The sequence below is a fragment of the Arachis stenosperma genome, chromosome 4 (assembly GCF_014773155.1).
Source record: "Arachis stenosperma cultivar V10309 chromosome 4, arast.V10309.gnm1.PFL2, whole genome shotgun sequence".
Lineage (NCBI taxonomy): Eukaryota > Viridiplantae > Streptophyta > Magnoliopsida > Fabales > Fabaceae > Arachis > Arachis stenosperma.
Genome location: NC_080380.1, coordinates 69,020,127 through 69,041,985, shown reverse-complemented (window position 1 = coordinate 69,041,985; position 21,859 = coordinate 69,020,127).

Below are 21,859 nucleotides of genomic sequence, written 5' to 3'. Positions count from 1 at the left end.
CAAGGATAGCCCTGGACCCGACTGTTCCTTGGGAGATGGGTCAGGACACCACCTTGCCCAAGGGTATCAAGAGGGCGTACCTAAATGATGAGGCTCGGTTATGGCATCAGATCATGAGTAATTATGTGATGCCGAGTACTCATGAGACAGAGATTCCAGCTGCTATGATCACCCTCCTATGGTGTGTGATGGAGGGTAAGAACCTGTACTTGCCACGCTTTATCCGACATTATATGGCCAGGGTCCACGTCCGAGGCACCTTCCCCTTTCCTTATCTGGTTACACAGCTAGGCCGTCGAGCTTACGTGCCATGGGAGGATGTCGATGAGAGACCACTGGCTGCGGACTGCAGGAAGATTATTCCTCACAGTAGGAACTTCCTGGCTTTGGGCTACAGACCACCACCTTTCACTGCTACTGATGAGACAGCCCCACCGTCTGCCAAACCATCTTCCTCCACAGCTGCCCCTGCTGCCACCACTGCACCTCCAACTACCTCAGAGCCAATCTACCGCCTCGTGTACCGCTTATTTCGACAGCTTGATCAGATGGAGCGCCGTAACTGGCGCCGGTATGAGCATCTGAAGCTGATGATCCGATAGGGCAGTGACATCCCCTCTGAGCCTGACTCACCATCAGAGCCATCAGAGGAGGAGGCGGATGAGTACCAGGAGGAGACCCATCCGCAGGCAGGCACAGAGCAGGCTACTCCCCAGGCAGAGGTTCCACATCAGATTGAGGCCGCAGATCCTGAGATCCCGATCCAGTCCGTACCTCCTCTACAGCAGCCAGACCCTCAGCCCACCACCACCACAGAGCCTCCAGCTACCATTCCTACCAGTGATGACACCCCTTCACACCCAGCTTGACTGAGCATCAGGGACGATGCTTCACTTTAAGTGTGGGGAGGTCGCCATCTCTGGCGTTTTATTTTGGTGAACCACTACATCTCTTTTTCTTTTATTCTGGATATTTGGTGGACGAAATTGTGACCCTCTTTGTATTTGCATGAGATTTATTTAATGGCTATTGGCTATGTGTGGACACAACTCCGTTCAACTTAACCAGCAAGTGTACTGGGTCATCCAAGTAATACCTTACGTGAGTAAGGGTCGATCCCACAGAGATTGTTGGTATGAAGCAAGCTATGGTCACCTTGTAAATCCCAGTTAAGTGGACTCATAAAGTCAAATATGATTAGATTGGATAAATAAAGATAAATAAAATAAAAAGGGATAGAAATAGTTATGTAAATCAATAGTGGGAATTTCAGATAGGCGTATGGAGATGCTGTGCTCCTCTTGTATTTCTACTTTTTTATTACATTCATCCAATCCTTCTTACTCCTTTCCATAGCAAGCTGTATGTAGGGCATCACCGTCGTTAATGGCTACTTTTCATCCTCTCGGGAAAGTGGTCTTATGCGCTGTCACTGCATGGCTAATCGTCTGGAGGCATCACCCTTGTCGATGGCTACATCCCATCCTCTCAGTGAAAATGGTCCAAATGCTCTGTCACAGCACGGCTAATCATCTGTCGGTTCTCAATCAGGTTGGAATAGAATCCCTATATTCTTTTGCGTCTGTCACTAACGCCCAGCCTTCAGGAGTTTGAAGCTCGTCACGGTCATTCAATACCGGAATCCTACTCGGAATACCACAGACAAGGTTAGACTTTCCGGATTCCCGGAATCCTACTCGGAATACCACAGACAAGGTTAGACTTTTCGGATTCCCATGAATGCCGCCATCTATCTAGCTTATACCACGAAGATTCTGTTGGGGAATCTAAGAGATATGCGCCCGGCCTAAGGTAGAACGAAAGTGGTTATCAGTCACGCGCGTTCATAGGTGAGAATGATGATGATTGTCACGGATCATCACATTCGTCAAGTTTGAAGTGCAACGTATATCTTGGAATAAGAATAAAAGAGAATTGAATAGAAAGTAATGGTAATTGCATTGAAACTTGAGGTACAGCAGAGCTCCACACCTTTAATCTATGGTGTGCAGAAACTCCACCGTTGAAAATACATAAGTGAAAGGTTCAGGCATGGCCGAATGGCCAGCCCCCTAAAATGTGATCAATAGCCTCTTAAGATGAAGAATAAAACAAAAACTGAGACCAAAGATGTCTAATACAATAGTAACTTATCCTATTTATACTAGACTAGCTACTAGGGTTTACATGAGTAAGTAATTGATGCATAAATCCACTTCCGGGGCCCCCTGGTGTATGTTTGGGCTGAGCTTGATCTATCCACGAGCTGAGGCTTCTCTTGGAGTTGAACGCCGAGTTATAGCGTGTTTCTGGCGTTCAACTCCGGGTTATGACGTGTTTCTGGCGTTTGACTCCAGACAGCAGCATGTACTTGGCGTTGAGCGCCACTTTACGTCGTCAATTCCCGAATAAAGTATGGACTATTATATATTTCTGGAAAGCTCTGGATGTCTACTTTCCAACGCCGTTGAGAGCGCGCTATTTAGAGTTCTGTAGCTCCAGAAAATTTATTTTTAGTGCAGGGAGGTCAGATTCCAACAGCATCAGCAGTCCTTTTGTCAGCCTTTTTCAGAGTTTTGCTCAAGTCCCTCAATTTCAGCCAGAAATTACCTAAAATCACAGAAAAATACACAAACTCATAGTAAAGTCCAAAAATGTGAATTTAACATAAAAACTAATGAAAACATCCCTAAAAGTAGCTTGAACTTACTAAAAATTTCCTAAAAACAATGCCAAAAAGCGTATAAATTATCCGCTCATCACAACACCAAACTTAAATTGTTGCTTGTCCCCAAGCAACTGAAAATCAATTAGGATAAAAAGAAGAGAATATACTATAAATTCCAGAATATCAATGAATATTAATTATAATTAGATGAGCGGGACTTGTAGCTTTTTGCTTCTGAACAGTTTTGGCATCTCACCTTTTCCTTTGAAGTTTATAATGATTGGCTTCTCTAGGAACTTAGAATTTCGGATAGTGTTATTGATTCTCCTAGTTAAGTGTGTTGATTCTTGAACACAGCTACTTTTATGAGTCTTGGCCGTGGCCTTAAGCATTTTGTTTTCCAGTATTACCACCGGATACATAAATGCCACAGACACATGACTGGGTGAACCTTTTCAGATTGTGACTCAGCTTTGCTAGAGTCCCCAGTTAGAGGTGTCCAGAGCTCTTAAGCACACTCTTTTTGCTTTGGATCACGACTTTAACCACTCAGTCTCAAGCTTTTCACTTGGACCTTCATGACACAAGCACATGGTTAGGGACAGCTTGATTTAGCCGCTTAGGCCTAGATTTAATTTCCTTGGGCCCTCCTATCAATTGATGCTCAAAGCCTTGGATCCTTTTTACCCTTGCCTTTTAGTTTTAAGGGCTATTGGTTTTTTTCTGCTTGCTTTTTTCTTTTTTTTTTCACAAGCTTTTGCTTTTTCACTGCTTTTTCTTGCTTCAAGAATCAATTTCATGACTTTTCAGATTGTCAATAACATTTCTCTTTGTTCATCATTCTTTCAAGAGCCAACAGTTTTAACATTCATAAACAACAAGATCAAAATAATGCACTGTTTAAGCATTCATTCAGAAAACAAAAAGTATTGTCACCACATCAATATAATTAAACTAAATTCAAGGATAATTTTGAAATTCATGTACTTCTTGTTCTTTTGAATTAAAAACATTTTTCATTTAAGAGAGGTGAAGGATTAATGGAATTATTCATAACTTTAAGACATAGTTACTAAACACTAAATGATCATGAAGTAGAGACACAAAACATAAATAAACATAACATAGAAACCGAAAAACAGATAGAAATAAGAACAAGGAATGAATCCACCTTAGTGGCGTCTTCTTCTTGAAGGACCAACAATGTCCTTAAGCTCTTCTATGTCCCTTCCTTGCCTTTGTTGCTCCTCCCTCATTGCTCTTTGATCTTCTCTTATTTCATGGAGAATGATGGAGTGCTCATGATGTTCCACCCTTAATTGTTCCACATTGTGGCTCAAATCTTCTAAGGAAGTGTTGAGTTATTCCCAATAGTGGTTGGAAGGAAAGTGCATCCCTTGAGGCATCTCAGGGATTTCTTGATGATGAGCTTCCTCATACATCTCTTGAGATCCGTGGAGGGTTTCTCTTCCTTGCTCCATCCTCTTCTTGGTGATGGGCTTATCCTCTTCAATGGAGATGTCTCCTTCTATGATAACTCCAGCTAAGTAACATAGATGGCAAATAAGGTGAGGAAAAGCTAGCCTTGCCATAGTGGAGGGCTTTTCGGCTATTTTTGTAGATTTCATTGGAGATGACTTCATGAACTTCTACTTCCTCTCCATTCATGATGCTATGAATCGTGATGGCCCGATCTACAGTAACTTCAGATCGGTTGCTAGTGGGAATGATGGAGCGTTGAATGAACTCCAACCATCCTCTAGCCACAGGCTTGAGGTCCAGTCTTCTTAGTTGAACTGGCTTGCCTTTGGAGTCTCTTTTCCATTGAGCTCCTTCCACACATATGTCCATTAGGACTTGGTCCAACCTTTGATTAAAGTTGACCCTTCTAGTGTAGGGGCGTACATCTCCTTGCATCATGGGCAAGTGGAATGCCAACCTCACATTTTCTGGACTAAAATCTAAGTATTTCCCCCGAACCATTGTGAGATAATTCTTTGGACTCGGGTTCATACTTTGATCATGGTTCCTAGTGATCCATGCATTGGCATAGAACTCTTGAACCATTAAGATTCCGACTTGTTGCATGGGGTTGGTTAGGACTTCCCAACCTCTTCTTCGGATCTCATGTCGGATCTCCAGATACTCATTTTTCTTGAGCTTGAAAGGGACCTCAGGGATCACCTTCTTCTTTGCCACAACATCATAGAAGTGGTCTTGATGGCTTTTGGAGATGAATCTTTCCATCTCCCATGACTCAGAGGTGGAAGCTTTTGTCTTTCCTTTTCTTTTTCTAGAGGATTCTCCGGTCTTAGGTGCCATTGATGGTAATGGAAAAACAAAAAGCGTATGCTTTTACCACACCAAACTTAAAATATTGCTCGCCCTCGAGCAAGAGAAGAAAGAAGAGAAGAAGAAGAAGAAGAAGAAAATATTGAGGAGTAGGGGGAGTGTGGGTTTCGGCCAAGGTATAGAAGAGGGGGTTGTGTTGTGTGAAAATGAAGTGGAATGGAGGGGTTTATATAGGAAAATGAGAGAGGGTAGGTTCGGCCATTTTAGGGTGGGTTTGGGTGGGAAAGTGTTTTTGAATTTTGAAGGTAGGTGGGGTTTATGGGGAAGAGTGGATGGATGTGAGTGGTGAAGAGGTGATGGGGAAGAGAGATTGAGGTGATTGGTGAAGGGATTTGGGAAAGAATGTTTATTGGGAGGAGAGATTCATAGATTGAAGTTGTTGGGAAGTGTGACATGGGGAAGAGTGTTATAGGATTAGGAGGTAAGGTGGGAATATGTTAGGTGGGGATCCTGTGGGGTCCACAGATCCTGAGGTGATCCTGTGGGGTCCATAGATCCTGAGGTGTCAAGGAATTCCATCCCTGCACCAAATAGGCATGTAAAATGCCTTTGCATACCATTCTGGCGTTTAAACGCCGAGGTGATGCACGTTCTGGGCGTTCAACGCCCATGTGAAGCATGTTCTGGGCGTTCAACGCCCATATGTAGCATGTTTCTGGGGTTGAACGCCAGTTCCATGCTTGTTACTGGCGTTCAGCGCCAGATTCATGCTCTGTTCTGGCGTTGAACGCCAGCCAGATGATCCTTACTAGCGTTGAACGCCAGTCTGTCCTTCCTCCAGGGTGTGATTTTTCTTCTGCTGTTTTTGATTCTGTTTTTAATTATTATATTTTTTTTTCGTGACTCCACATGATTATGTACCTAATAAAACACAAAATAAAAATAAAATAAAATAAAAATTAGATAAATAAAATTGGGTTGCCTCCCAACAAGCGCTTCTTTAATGTCAATAGCTTGACAGTGGGCTCTTATGGAGCCACAAAGGTGATCAGGTCAATGTTGTATAGTCCCAACACCAAACTTAGAGTTTGGTTGTGGCCTCCCAACACCAAACTTAGAGTTTGACTGTGGGGGCTCTTCTTGACTCTGAACTGAGAGAAGCTCTTCATGCTTACTCTCTTTTGTCACAGAGGGATGGCCATGTGCCTTAAACACAAGGTAGTCCCCATTCAATTGAAGAACTAATTCACCTCTGTTGACGTCTACCACAGCTCCTGCTGTAGCTAGGAAAGGTCTTCCAAGGATGATGCATTCATCCTCTTCCTTCCTAGTGTCTAAGATTATGAAATCAGCAGGGATGTAAAGGCCTTCAACCTTTACTAACACGTCCTCTACTATTCCATAAGCTTGTCTTAATAACTTGTCTACCAATTGTAATGAGAACAAGGTAGGTTGTACCTCAATGATCCCCAGCTTCTCCATTGCAGAGAGTGGCATAAGATTTATCCCTGACCCCATATCACATAGAGCTTTTTCAAAGGTCATGGTGCCTATGGTACAAGGTATTAAGAACTTGCCAGGATCTTGTCTCTTTTGAGGTAAAATTTGCTGAATCCAGGTGTCTAGTTCATTAATGAGCAAGGGAGGTTCTCTTTCCCAAGTCTCATTACCAAACAACTTGGCATTCAGCTTCATGATAGCTCCTAAATATTGAGCAACTTTCTCTCCAGTCACATCTTCATCCTCCTCAGAGGAAGAATAGTCTTCAGAGCTCATGAATGGCAGAAGGAGATTTAATGGGATCTCTATGGTCTCTATATGAGCCTCAGATTCCTTTGGATACTTAATAGAAAACTCCCTCTTGCTTGAGAGACGTCCCAGGAGGTTTTCCTCACTAGGATTTTCGTCCTCCTCCTCCCTTGTGCATTCGGCCATATTGATTACATCAATGGCCTTGCACTCTCCTTTTGGATTCTCTTCTGTATTGCTTGGGAGAATACTGGGAGGAGTTTCAATGACTTTCTTACTCAGCTGGCCCACTTGTGCCTCCAGATTTCTGATGGATGATCTTGTTTCACTCATGAAACTGAAAGTGGCTTTTGACAGATCAGAAACTAGATTGGCTAAATTAGAAGTGTTTTTGTTCAGAATTCTCTGTCTATTGCTGAGAAGATGATGGAAAAGGCTTGTTATTACTGAGCCTATTTCTTCCACCATTATTAAAGCCTTGTTGAGGCTTTTGTTGATCCTTCCATGAGAAATTTGGGTGATTTCTCCATGATGAGTTATAGGTGTTTCTATAAGGTTCACCCATGTAATTTACCTCTGCTATTGCAGGGTTCTCAGGATCATAAGCTTCTTCAGAAGCTGCCTCTTTAGTACAGTTGGATGCGTTTTGCCATCCATTCAGACTTTGAGAGATCATGTTGACTTGCTGAGTCAACACTTTGTTCTGAGCCAATATGGTATTCAGAGCATCAATTTCAAGAACTCCCTTCCTCTGAGGTGTCCCATTATTTACGGAATTCCTCTCAGAGGTGTACATGAATTGGTTATTTGCAACCATGTCAATGAGTTCTTGAGCCTCTTCAGGCATTTTCTTTAGGTGAATAGATCCACCTGCAGAATGGTCCAATGACATTTTTGAAAACTCAGATAGACCATAATAAATATGGTCCATTCTGAAAACATGTCAGATGGACACCTTTTGGTCAACTGCTTGTATTTTTCCCAAGCTTCATAGAGGGATTCACCATCTTTTTGTTTGAAGGTCTGAACATCCACTCTAAGTTTGCTCAGCTTTTGAGGAGGAAAGAATTTATCCAAGAAAGCCGTGACCAGCTTATCCCAGGAGTCCAGGCTATCCTTAGGTTGTGAATCCAACCATATTCTAGCTCTGTCTCTTACAGCAAAAGGGAAAAGCATGAGTCTGTAGACTTCAGGATCAACTCCATTCGTCTTAACAGTCTCACAAATCTACAAGAACTCAGTTAAAAACTGGTAAGGATCTTCAGATGGAAGTCCATAAAACTTACAGTTCTGTTGCATTAAAGCAACTAGTTGAGGCTTAAGCTCAAGATTATTGGCTCCAATGGCAGGAATGGAGATGCTTCTTCCATCAAATTTGGACGTTGGTTTTGTGAAGTCACCAAGCATTCTCCTTGCATTATTGTTGTTGGGTTCGGCTGCCATCTCCTTCTCTTGTTCTAATATTTCTGAAAGGTTACCTTTAGATTGTTGTAATTTAGCTTCTCTTAGTTTCCTCTTCAGAGTCCTTTCAGGTTCAGGATCAGTTTCAACAAGAGTGCTTTTGTCCTTGTTCCTGCTCATATGAAAGAGAAGAAAACAAGAAAAGAAAGAGGAATCCTCTATGTCACAGTATAGATATTCCTTTATGTTAGTAGAAGGAGAAAGTGGGGAAGAGTGAAAAAGAATGAATAGTCTGTATAAAGAGTAGGGATAGGGGAGGTGATAAGAGATGAAGAGAAGTGTTAGTAAATAAATAAAATAAATAGAAAGAGATGAGGGGGAGAGAAATTCGAAAATAATTTTTAAAAAAAATGTGTTAGTAATTTCGAAAATAAAAGATAAGATAGAATTAAAATTAAAACAATTAATTAATTAAAAAGAATTTTTGAAAAAGGGGTGAGATATTTTCGAAAATTAGAGAGGGAGAAGTAGTTAGGTGATTTTGAAAAAGATAAGAAACAAACACAAAGTCAAAGAGTTAGTTGAAAAAGATATTAAAATCAAATTTAAAAAGATAAGAAGATAAGAAGTTAGATAACATATTTTAAAATCAAATTTTTGAAAAAGATAAAATTTTGAAAAGGATATGATAAAAAGATAAGATAAGAAGATGTGATAAAAAGATATGTTTGAAAAAGATTTAATTTTTAAAATTAAAATTAATTACTTAACTAACAAGTAACTACAAGATATGATTCTAGAATTTAAAGATTGAACCTTTCTTAACAAGAAAGTAACAAACTTCAAATTTTTGAATCAATCACATTAATTGTTAGCTAATTTTCGAAAATTTGATATAAAGATAAGAAAAAGATTTTGAAAATAATTTGAAAAAGATTTTTTTGAAAATTTTCGAAAAACAAAGATAAAATTGAAAAGATATGATTTTTGAAAAAGATTTTGAAAAGATAAGATTTTTAAATTTTGAAAATTTGACTTGACTTGTAAGAAATAACTAATTTTAAAAATTTTTTGACTAAGTCAACTCAAATTTTTGAAAATTATGAGAAAAATAAGGAAAATATATTTTTTTGATTTTTTGAATTTTTAATTATAAGAGAGAAAAACACAAACATGACCCAAAACATAAAAATTTTGGATTAAACACATAATGCATGCAAGAACACTATGAATGTCAAGATGAACACCAAGAACACTTTGTATTTTTGAAAAATTTTTTTTTTGATGCAAAGAAAACATGCAAGACACCAAACTTAGAAATTGACTCAAGACTCAAACAAGAAACACAAAATATTTTTGATTTTTATGATTTTATTAATTTTTTTTCGAATTTTATTTTTTCGAAAACAAAGTTGAAAAAAAAATGAAAAAGAAAAGAAAATTTTCGAAAAATATTTTTGAAAAGAAAATTACCTAATCTGGGCAAGAAGATGAACCGTCAGTTGTCCATACTCGAACAATCCCCGGCAACGGCGCCAAAAACTTGGTGGACGAAATTGTGACCCTCTTTGTATTTGCATGAGATTTATTTAATGGCTATTGGCTATGTGTGGACACAACTCCGTTCAACTTAACCAGCAAGTGTACTGGGTCATCCAAGTAATACCTTACGTGAGTAAGGGTCGATCCCACAGAGATTGTTGGTATGAAGCAAGCTATGGTCACCTTGTAAATCCCAGTTAAGTGGACTCATAAAGTCAAATGTGATTAGATTGGATAAATAAAGATAAATAAAATAAAAAGGGATAGAAATACTTATGTAAATCAATAGTGGGAATTTCAGATAGGCGTATGGAGATGATGTGCTCCTCTTGTATTTCTACTTTCTTATTACATTCATCCAATACTTCTTACTCCTTTCCATGGCAAGCTGTATGTAGGGCATCACCGTCGTCAATGGCTACTTTTCATCCTCTCGGGAAAATGGTCCTATGCGCTGTCACTGCATGGCTAATCGTCAAGAGGCATCACCCTTGTCGATGGCTACATCCCATCCTCTCAGTGAAAATGGTCCAAATGCTCTGTCACAGCACGGCTAATCATCTGTCGGTTCTCAATTAGGTTGGAATAGAATCCCTTGATTCTTTTGCGTCTGTCACTAACGCCCAGCCTTCAGGAGTTTGAAGCTCGTCACGGTCATTCAATACTGGAATCCTACTCGGAATACCACAGACAAGGTTAGACTTTCCGGATTCCCGGAATCCTACTCGGAATACCACAGACAAGGTTAGACTTTCTGGATTCCCATGAATGCCGCCATCTATCTAGCTTATACCACGAAGATTCTGTTGGGGAATCTAAGAGATATGCGCCCGGCCTAAGGTAGAACGAAAGTGGTTGTCAGTCACACGCGTTCATAGGTGAGAATGATGATGAGTGTCACGGATCATCACATTCGTCAAGTTTGAAGTGCAACGTATATCTTGGAATAAGAATAAAAGAGAATTGAATAGAAAGTAATGGTAATTGTATTGAAACTTGAGGTACAGCAGAGCTCCACACCCTTAATCTATGGTGTGCAGAAACTCTACCGTTGAAAATACATAAGTGAAAGGTTCAGGAATGGCCGAATGGCCAGCCCCCTAAAATGTGATCAATAGCCTCTTAAGATGAAGAATAAAACAAAAACTGAGACCAAAGATGTCTAATACAATAGTAACTTATCCTATTTATACTAGACTAGCTACTAGGGTTTACATGAGTAAGTAATTGATGCATAAATCCACTTCCGGGACCCACTTGGTGTATGTTTGGGCTGAGCTTGATCTATCCACGAGCTGAGGCTTCTCTTGGAGTTGAACGCCGAGTTATAGCGTGTTTCTGGCGTTCAACTCTGGGTTATGACGTGTTTCTGGCGTTTGACTCCAGACAGCAGCATGTACTTGGCGTTGAGCGCCACTTTACGTCGTCAATGTCCGAATAAAGTATGGACTATTATATATTGTTGGAAAGCTCTGGATGTCTACTTTCCAACGCCGTTGAGAGCGCCCCATTTGGATTTCTGTAGCTCCAGAAAATTCATTTTGAGTGCAGGGAGGTCAGATTCCAATAGCATCAGTAGTCCTTTTGTCAGCCTTTTTCAGAGTTTTGCTCAAGTCCCTCAATTTCAGCCAGAAATTACCTGAAATCACAGAAAAACACACAAACTCATAGTAAAGTCCAGAAATATGAATTTAACTTAAAAACTAATAAAAACATCCCTAAAAGTAGCTTGAATTTACTAAAAATTACCTAAAAACAATGCCAAAAAGCGTATAAATTATCCGCTCATCAATATTTTTCTGTATTTTTCTTTTTATTGTTATTTTTTGAGTACTTATACATTGCTACTTTGATGTATTTCTACTCTATTTCTGTATTTTGCATTTTTAGTTCATCTTTTAGCTATTTAGTTTATTTTAGTTATTTAGTTTAGTTTGCAATTCTAACTTATTAGTGGATTGATTAGTATAGTTTACCCTTTTTAGCATAAGATAGCATAGTCTAAATTGAAAAATATAAAAAGGAAGTAAGCTAGGAAATTGAACATAACAGATTTAAATCCATAAACCTTGTATATAGAGCATTACATCATATAGTTAAGTTGACAATATTTCATCAAGGAGGAACATTAAAACTTTAAAGGCTACCCTAAATAATTTTTTTTATGAGAATAATGGGAATTTTTAACTAAACCTGCATAACATATATGAATGATATATGATGCTTGAGTTAGAAAACACACAGCCTGTGAGTCTTGAGCTTAAATGTATGGTTACATTCAAACCATAATTTCATTCCTGTGTGTTTCGCTTCTTCTTTATTCTGATGTTCTTTACTTTGTTTTAATCTATATGTCCAATTGTAGAATATGGAATATAGGTACATACCAAAAAGAATGATTGAGGCCATTGTTTGATTCTAGCTCACTTATCCCAAATTAGCCTACCGTTTACATCACCCTTGTTAGCCCCCTTGAGCCTTTAATTCCCTCTTATTTTATAAATCACAACACTAACCTTAAGCAGAAAAACAAATTTAAAATCCCGAGTTGAATCCTTGGTTAGCTTAAGATAGAAATTGTGTAATTAATTAAGTGTGGGGAAACCTATTGGGAACATGGATGATAAAAACAAAGGGTAGGAAGTTGAAAAGAATGAAATAATTCAAAATAAAAATTTTGGGAAGCATGCTCATGTGAAATCAAAATAATTGGATTACCATGTGCATTAAAAAAAAGAGTTATTTTTCAGTATTTAATAAAGGGGATACAAAAGAATTCCCCAATGCAAAATAAAAGCAATGCACATGGGATAAAAATGAAAATTGAAGCATGAGCATGTAACAACAAGTGGGAAAATATGGGAAAATAGGTAAACAAGTTTTGTTTTACTAATTATGTATGTTAGGTGAGATCTTAGACTAATTAAGGATTCACTTATTAGCTCACTTAGTGGTGCACGAAAATTGCAACAACACTTTTGCAATCCCGCACAACTAACCAGCAAGTGCACTGGGTCGTCCAAGTAATACCTTGCGTGAGCAAGGGTCGATCCCACGGAGATTGTCGGCTTGAAGCAAGCTATGGTTATCTTGTAAATCTTAGTCAGGATATCAGAAATTATCAGGATTGATTGTAAAAAGCAAAAGAACATGAAAAAGGTACTTGTTTTGCAGTAATGGAGAATAGGCTGAGGCTTTGGAGATGCTCCATCTTCCGAATCTCTGCTTTCCTACTGTCTTCTTCATCAAACACGCAAGGCTCCTTCCATGGCAAGCTGTATGTAGGGTTTCACCATTGTCAGTGGCTACCTCCCATCCTCTCAGTGAAAATACGTCCCTGATGCTCTATCACAGCATAGGCTAATCATCTGTCGGTTCTCAATCAGGCCGGAATAGAATCCAGTGATTCTTTTGCGTCTGTCACTAACGCCCCGCCTTCAGGAGTTTGAAGCACGTCACAGTCATCCAGTCATTGAATCCTACTCAGAATACCACAGACAAGGTTTAGACCTTCCGGATTCTCTTGAATGCCGCCATCAGTTCTAGCTTATACCACGAAGATTCCGATTAAAGAACCCAAGAGATATCTACTTAATCTAAGATAGAACGGAGGTGGTTGTCAGTCACACGTTCATAGTTGAGAATATGATGAGTGTCACGGATCATCACATTCATCCGGGTTAAGAGCAAGTGATATCTTAGAATGGAAGCAAGCATGATTGAATAAGAAACAGTAGTAATTGCATTAATCCATCAAGACACAGCAGAGCTCCTCGCCCCCAACCATGGGGTTTAGAGGCTCATGCTGTGGAAGGTACACAATGAGACGTCTAAAATGTTATGAGGTCATAAGGTACGGATACAATGTCAAAAGATCCTATAAATAGTAAACTAGTATCCTAAGGTTTACAGAAATGAGTAAATGACAGAAAAATCCACTTCCGGGCCCACTTGGTGTGTGCTTGGGTTGAGCAATGAAGTAATTTCGAGTAGAGACCTTTTCTGGAGTTAAACGCCAGCTTTCATGCCAGTTTGGGCGTTTAACTCCAAGTTTTATGCCAGTTCCGGCGTTTAACGCTGGAATTTCTGAGGCCGGATTGCTACGCAGGTTTGGGCCATCAAATCTTGGGCAAAGTATGGACTATCATATATTGCTGGAAAGCCCAGGATGTCTACTTTCCAACGCCGTTGAGAGCGCGCCAATTTGGCTTCTGTAGCTCCAGAAAATCCACTTCGAGTGCAGGGAGGTCAGAATCCAACAGCATCTGCAGTCCTTTTCAGTCTCTGGATCAGATTTTTGCTCAGGACCCTCAATTTCAGCCAGAAAATACCTGAAATCACAGAAAAACACACAAACTCATAGTAAAGTCCAGAAAAGTGAATTTTAACTAAAAACTAATAAAAATATACTAAAAACTAACTAAAAGATACTAAAAACATACTAAAAACAATGCCAAAAAGCGTACAAATTATCCGCTCATCACAACACCAAACTTAAATTGTTGCTTGTCCCCAAGCAACTGAAAATCAAAATAGAATAAAAAGAAGAGAATATACTATAGACTCCAAAATATCAAAGAAACATAGCTCCAATTAGATGAGCGGGACTAGTAGCTTTTTGCCTCCGAACAGTTTTGGCATTTCACTCTATCCTTTGAAGTTCAGAATGATTGGCATCTATAAGAACTCAGAACTCAGATAGTGTTATTGATTCTCCTAGTTAAGTGTAGTGATTCTTGAACATAGCTAGTGTATGAGTCTTGGCTGTGGCCCAAAGCACTCTGTCTTCTAGTATTACCACCGGATACATACATGCCACAGACACATAATTGGGTGAACCTTTTTAGATTGTGACTCAGCTTTGCTAAAGTCCCCAATTAGAGGTGTCCAGGGTTCTTAAGCACACTCTTTTGCCTTGGATCACAACTTTATTTCCTTCTTCTCTTTTTTTTTCTTTTTATTTTTCTTCTCTTTTTTTTTTCGAAAAATTTTTTTTTTGTATTCACTGCTTTTTCTTGCTTCAAGAATCAATTTGATGATTTTTCAGATCCTCAATAACAGTTCTCTTTCTCCTCATTCTTTCAAGAGCCAACAATTTTAACATTCTTAAAACAACAAATTCAAGAGACATATGCACTGTTCAAGCATTCATTCAGAAAACAAAAAGTATTGTCACCACATCAAGCTAATTCAACTAGTTTCAAGGATAAATTTCGAAATCCTGTACTTCTTGTTCTTTTGTGATTAAAGCATTTTTCTTTTAAGAGAGGTGATGGATTCATAGGACATTCATAGCTTTAAGGTATAAACTTTAAATTTTATTAATTATGAACTAAGAACAAGACTCAAATATAGATATAAGATGAGACTAAAAATAAAAATAGAAAACAAAACAAGAAAAACGAAAAAAATAGGCTCCTAATGATAGAGGTTTTCACAGAGTTAGGACTCAACAACCTTGATTTTGAGAAGTGGATGCTCCCTCAGTTTGAGAGGAGAGTTTCTGGCGTTTCAATTCTTGAATTTCACGCCCCTGCTTCTCTTGCTCCTTCAGCAATTTGCAGAGCATGCAGTTTTGATTCTGCTGTTCTTCCTTCAGTTGCTCCATAGTCTCTTGCAACTTGTTAATAGATGCTTCTAGGTTGGCCCAGTAGCCAATTTTAGGGAATTCAGGGAGGAACTCATGCGCCCTCCTTTTGATAGAGTTGTCTTGCACTTGTCCTTCCATTGACTTCTTGGTGATTGGATGTTCAATGGGTATGAACTCATCTACTCCCATCTTCACCCCAGCCTCTTTACAGAGCAAGGAGATCAAGCTTGGGTAAGCCAATTTGGCTTCAGTGGAATTCTTATTTGCAATTGTGTAGATCTCACAAGCAATCACATGATGCACCTCCACTTCTCTTCCAAGCATAATGCAATGAATCATCACTGCCCTCTTGATGGTGACCTCAGAACGGTTGCTAGTGGGCAATATGGAACGCCCAATGAAGTCTAGCCAACCTCTTGCAATTGGCTTGAGGTCTCCCCCCTTGAGTTGGTTTGGGACACCCTTTGAATTGGTTATCCACTTAGTCCCAGGGAGGCATATGTCCTCTAGAACTTGATCCAACCCCTTATCTACTCTCACCATCCTCCTATTAAAGGAATCAGGATCATCTTGCAGTTGAGGTAACTTGAAGATTTCTCTTATTTTGTCCAGATGGAAGTACATAACTTTCCCTCTGACCATGGTTCTATAGGTATGGTAAGCAGTTCCAGTCATTCTCTGCTTATCTGTTAGCCACAGATTTGAGTAGAATTCCTGAACCATGTTCTTTCCAACCTTTGTCTCAGGATTGGTTAGAACTTCCCATCCTCTGTTTCGAATTTGCTCTTGGATCCCCGGATATTCATCTTCTTCCAGATCAAATTTAACTTCCGGGATCACTGACCTCAGACCCATTATTTTATGATAATGGTCTTCATGTTCTTTAGTTAAGAACTTCTCTTGATTCCAAATATTCTTTGGATTATTCTCTTTCTTGCCTCTTAAATTGGTTTGTTTTCCCTTAGGAGCCATGATATTGATGAATCTTGGCTTAGTGATCACGAAAAAGCACACCAAACTTAGAGGTTTGCTTGTCCTCAAGCAAAAGAAAAGAAAGAAGAGAGAGAGAAAGAGGAAATTCGAATGGTGTGGGCAAAGGGGGTTCCAAACGTGAATTTATAAGGGAGGGGAGAAGAGATTTCGAAAAAAATAAAAATTAGAAAGAAGATTTGAGGAGATATGGGGAGAAATTGAGAAAAGGGTGAGTTTTTGAAGAAGATTTGGGATTAATTTGAAATAGATTTGAAGAATGGTTTTGATTTGTGAAGATTTGAAAGTGAATGATGAAAGGTTGAAGTGCATTTATGTAGAAGAGTATGGTTAAAAAGAGGAAAGTTTGAAAAAAATTGAGTTGAAAACAAAAATGTGGTCCCCCCACCTTTCTGGCGTTAAACGCCCAGAATGGCACCCATTCTGGCGTTTAACGCCCATTTGCTACCCTTTTTGGGCGTTTAACGCCCAGCCAGGTGCCCTGGCTGGCGTTAAACGCCAGAAATCCTTTGTCACAGGGCGTTTTTTAGAACGCCCAGGATGCTGCACACTTGGCGTTAAACGCCCAGAATGGTGCCCATTCTGGCGTTTAACGCCCAAAATGGCACCATTCCTGGCGTTAAACGCCCAGAATGGTACCCATTCTGGCGTTTAACGCCCAAAATGCCCCTTACTGGCGTTTTTTCGCCAGTAAGCTCATTTTCTCTGCTTTTTGAGCTGAATCCTTCTGTAACTCTGTGAATTCCTTCATTTTTGATACTTGCCTCTGTAAGAACTAATCATATACCTTCCTAATGACTGGGTTGCCTCCCAGCAAGCGCTTCTTTACTGTCTTTAGCTGGACTTCTGCTAAGAATCACTCAAGTCTCAGTCTTGAGCATTCCTGCTCAAAATTGCTTTCAAGATAATGCTTGATTCTTTGTCCATTAACAATGAACTTCTTGTCAGAATCAATATCCTGAAGCTCAACATATCCATATGGTGATACTCCTGTAATCACATACGGACCCCTCCACCGGGATTTGAGTTTTCCTGGAAACAATTTGAGCCTGGAGTTGAAGAGCAGAACTTTTTGTCCTGGCTCAAAGACTCTGGTTGACAATCTCTTGTCATGCCACTTCTTTGCCTTTTCCTTATAAATTTTTGCATTTTCAAAGGCATTGAGTCTGAACTCCTCTAGCTCATTTAGCTGGAGCAGTCTTTTCTCACCAGCTAATTGAGCATCCATGTTTAGGAATCTGGTTGCCCAGTAGGCTTTATGTTCCAGTTCCACAGGCAAATGACAGGCCTTCCCATACACCAGTTGGTATGGAGAGGTGCCTATAGGAGTCTTGAATGCTGTTCTGTATGCCCACAGAGCATCATCCAAGCTCTTTGCCCAATCCTTTCTTCGGGCCATCGCAGTCCGTTCTAGGATTCTTTTTAGTTCTCTGTTAGAGACTTCTGCTTGCCCATTTGTCTGTGGATGATACGGAGTTGCCACTTTATGGCTAATTCCATATCTAACCATAGCAGAGTATAGCTGTTTATTGCAGAAATGAGTGCCCCCGTCACTGATTAGCACTCTGGGAACGCCAAACCTGCTGAAAATGTTTTTCTGGAGGAATTTCAGCACGGTCTTGGTATCATTAGTGGGTGTAGCAATTGCTTCTACCCACTTAGATACATAGTCCACTGCCACCAGAATGTAAGTGTTTGAGTATGATGGTGGGAATGGCCCCATGAAGTCAATTCCCCATACATCAAACAGTTCTATCTCTAATATCCCTTGTTGAGGCATGGCATATCCGTGAGGCAGGTTACCAGCTCTTTGGCAACTGTCACAGTTACGCACAAACTCTCGGGAATCTTTATAGAGAGTAGGCCAGTAGAATCCACACTGGAGGACTTTAGTGGCTGTTCGCTCACTTCCAAAATGTCCTCCATAATGTGATCCATGGCAATGCCATAGGATCTTTTGTGCTTCTTCTCTGGGTACACATCTGCGGATCACTCCGTCAGCACATCTCTTAAAGAGATATGGTTCATCCCAAAGGTAGTACTTGGCATCTGAAATTAATTTCTTTCTTTGCACACTGCTGTACTCCTTGGGTATGAACCTTACAGCTTTATAATTTGCAATGTCTGCAAACCATGGAGCTTCCTGGATGGCAAAGAGTTGCTCATCTGGGAAAGTCTCAGAGATCTCAGTAGAAGGGAGGGACGCCCCAGCTACTGGTTCTATTCTGGACAGATGATCAGCTACTTGATTCTCTGTCCCTTTTCTGTCTCTTATTTCTATATCAAACTCTTGCAGAAGCAATACCCATCTGATAAGCCTGGGTTTTGAATCCTGCTTTGTGAGTAGGTATTTAAGAGCAGCATGGTCAGTGTACACAATCACCTTTGATCCCACTAGGTAGGATCTAAACTTGTCAATGGCGTAAACCACTGTAAGTAACTCTTTCTCTGTGGTTGTGTAGTTCTTTTGTGCGTCATTTAGAACACGGCTAGCATAATAAATGACGTGCAAAAGCTTGTTATGCCTCTGTCCCAACACTGCACCAATAGCATGATCACTGGCATCACACAATAATTCAAATGATAATGTCCAATCTGGTGCAGAGATGACTGGTGCTGTGACCAGCTTAGCTTTCAGGGTCTCAAATGCCTGCAGACACTCATTGTCAAAGATGAATGGAGTGTCAGCAGCTAGCAGATTACTTAGAGGTTTAGCAATTTTTGAGAAATCCTTTATGAACCTTCTGTAGAATCCTGCATGCCCAAGAAAGCTTCTAATTGCCTTAACATTGGCAGGTGGTGGTAATTTTTCAATTACCTCTACCTTTGCCTTATCCACCTCTATTCCCCTGCTTGAAATTTTATGCCCAAGGACAATTCCTTCAGTTACCATAAAGTGACATTTTTCCCAGTTTAAAACCAGGTTAGTCTCTTGGCATCTTTTCAGGACAAGTGATAGGTGGTTAAGACAGGAGCTGAATGAGTCTCCATATACTGAAAAGTCGTCCATGAAGACTTCCAGAAATTTCTCTACCATATCTGAGAAGATAGAGAGCATGCATCTCTGAAAGGTTGCAGGTGCATTGCACAGACCAAAAGGCATTCTCCTATAGGCAAACACGCCAGAAGGGCAGGTAAATGCCGTTTTCTCTTGGTCCTGGGGATCTACTGCAATTTGGTTGTAGCCTGAATAGCCATCCAAAAAGCAGTAATAGTCATGACCAGCTAATCTTTCTAGCATTTGGTCTATGAATGGTAAAGGAAAATGATCCTTTCTGGTGGCTGTATTGAGCCTTCTGTAGTCAATACACATACGCCACCCTGTGACTGTCCTTGTAGGAACCAGTTCATTTTTTTCATTATGAACCACTGTCATGCCTCCCTTTTTGGGAACAACTTGGACAGGGCTCACCCAGGGGCTATCAGAAATAGGATAAATAATCCCAGCCTCCAGTAATTTAGTGACCTCTTTCTGCACCACCTCCTTCATGGCTGGATTTAGCCTCCTCTGTGGTTGGACCACTGGTTTGGCATTATCCTCCAACAGGATCTTGTGCATGCATCTAGCTGGGCTGATGCCCTTAAGATCACTTATGGACCACCCAAGAGCTGTCTTGTGTGTCCTTAGCACTTGAATCAGTGCTTCCTCTTCCTGTGGATTTAAAGCAGAGCTTATAATCACTGGAAAAGTATCACCCTCTCCCAAAAATGCATACTTCAGGGATGGTGGTAGAGGTTTGAGTTCAGGTTTGGGAGGTTTATCCTCCTCCTGAGGAATTTTCGAAAATTCCTTTACTTCCTCTAGTTCTTCTTGATCAGGTTGAGCATCTTTGAAGATGTCCTCAAGCTCTGATTCCAGGCTTTCAGCCATATTGATCTCTTCTACCAGAGAATCAATAATGTCAACATCCATGCATTCATCTGGTGTGTCTGGATGCTGCATAGCTTTTACAGCATTCAACTTGAACTCATCCTCATTGACTCTCAAGGTTACTTCCCCCTTTTGTACATCAATGAGAGTTCGTCCAGTTGCTAGGAAAGGTCTTCCTAGAATGAGAGTTGCACTCTTGTGCTCCTCCATTTCCAGCACCACAAAGTCAGTTGGAAAGGCAAATGGCCCAACCTTGACAATCATGTCCTCTATTATGCCTGATGGGTGTTTAATGGAGCCATCAGCAAGTTGGAGGCATATCCTGGTTGGTTTGACTTCTCCAATCAACCCAAGCTTTCTGATAGTGGATGCAGGTATTAGATTGATGCTTGCTCCAAGATCACATAAAGTTGTCTTGGTGCAAGTGCCTTCTAATGTGCATGGTATCAGAAAGCTTCCAGGATCTTGAAGCTTTTCTGGTAAGCTTTTTAGAATGACTGCACTGCATTCTTCAGTGAGAAACACTTTTTCAGTTTCTCTCCAATCCTTCTTATGACTCAAGATCTCTTTCATGAACTTAGCATAGGAAGGTATTTGCTCAAGTGCCTCTGCAAACGGAATCTTTATTTCAAGACTCCTTAGATAGTCTGCAAAGCGGGCAAATTGCTTATCCTGTTCCGCTTTGCGGAGTTTCTGAGGATAAGGCATCTTGGCTTGATATTCCTCAACCTTAGATGCTGCAGGTTTATTCCTTACAGAAGTGGTTGAAGAAGCCTTGTTAGAGGGATCACTGTCAGCACTCTTAGGTGCCTGATCCTCCTTGGGCGTTTGGACGCCAGGAATGGGCGAGGATTGGGCGTTAAACGCCAACTTCTCCCCCTTTTCTGGCGTTTGAACGCCAGAACTGGGCAAGGGATGGGCGTTTAACGCCAACTCTCCTTCCCTTTCTGGCGTTTGAACGCCAATAGTGTTCCTCTCTGGGCTCTTATTGTCCTCAGAGGGATTTTGAACAGTGGTTTGGTTATCCTCTGTCAATTGTTCTCTGTTTGGATTCTTGCTCCTTTGAGCAGTGGTATTCAGTGTTTTCCCACTCCTTAGTTGAACTGCTTGACATCCCTCTGTTATCTGTTTAGATATTTGCTGTTTTGCTTGATTCAACTGCAGTTCTATGTTCTTGTTAGCAATTTTAGTATCATGGAGTATTTCTTTAAATTCTGCTAACTGTTCTGTCATCAGGAGCAATTGTTGATTAAGCTCATTCATCTGTTCTTGAGGATTAGGATCAGTGGCTAATGCCATGATTTCCTCTTTTGGAACGAACTCATTGCTAGAATATAAATATTGGTTTCTAGCAACAGTGTCTATAAGCTCTTGAGCTTCTTCAATTGTGTTCCTCATGTGTATAGATCCACCAGCTGAGTGGTCTAAAGACATCTGAGCTTTTTCTGTGAGCCCATAGTAGAAAATGTCTAACTGTACCCACTCTGAAAATATTTCAGAGGGACATTTTCTAAGCATACCTCTATACCTCTCCCAGGCATTATAAAGGGATTCATTATCCTCTTGTTTAAAGCCTTGGATGTCCAGCCTTAGCTGTGTCATCCTCTTTGGAGGGTAAAAATAATTCAGGAATTTGTCTGACAACTGTTTCCATGTCTTTATGCTTGCTGTAGGCTGGTTATTCAACCACCTTTTAGCTTGATCTTTTACAGCAAATGGAAACAGTAATAGTCTGTAGACATCCTGATCCACCTCT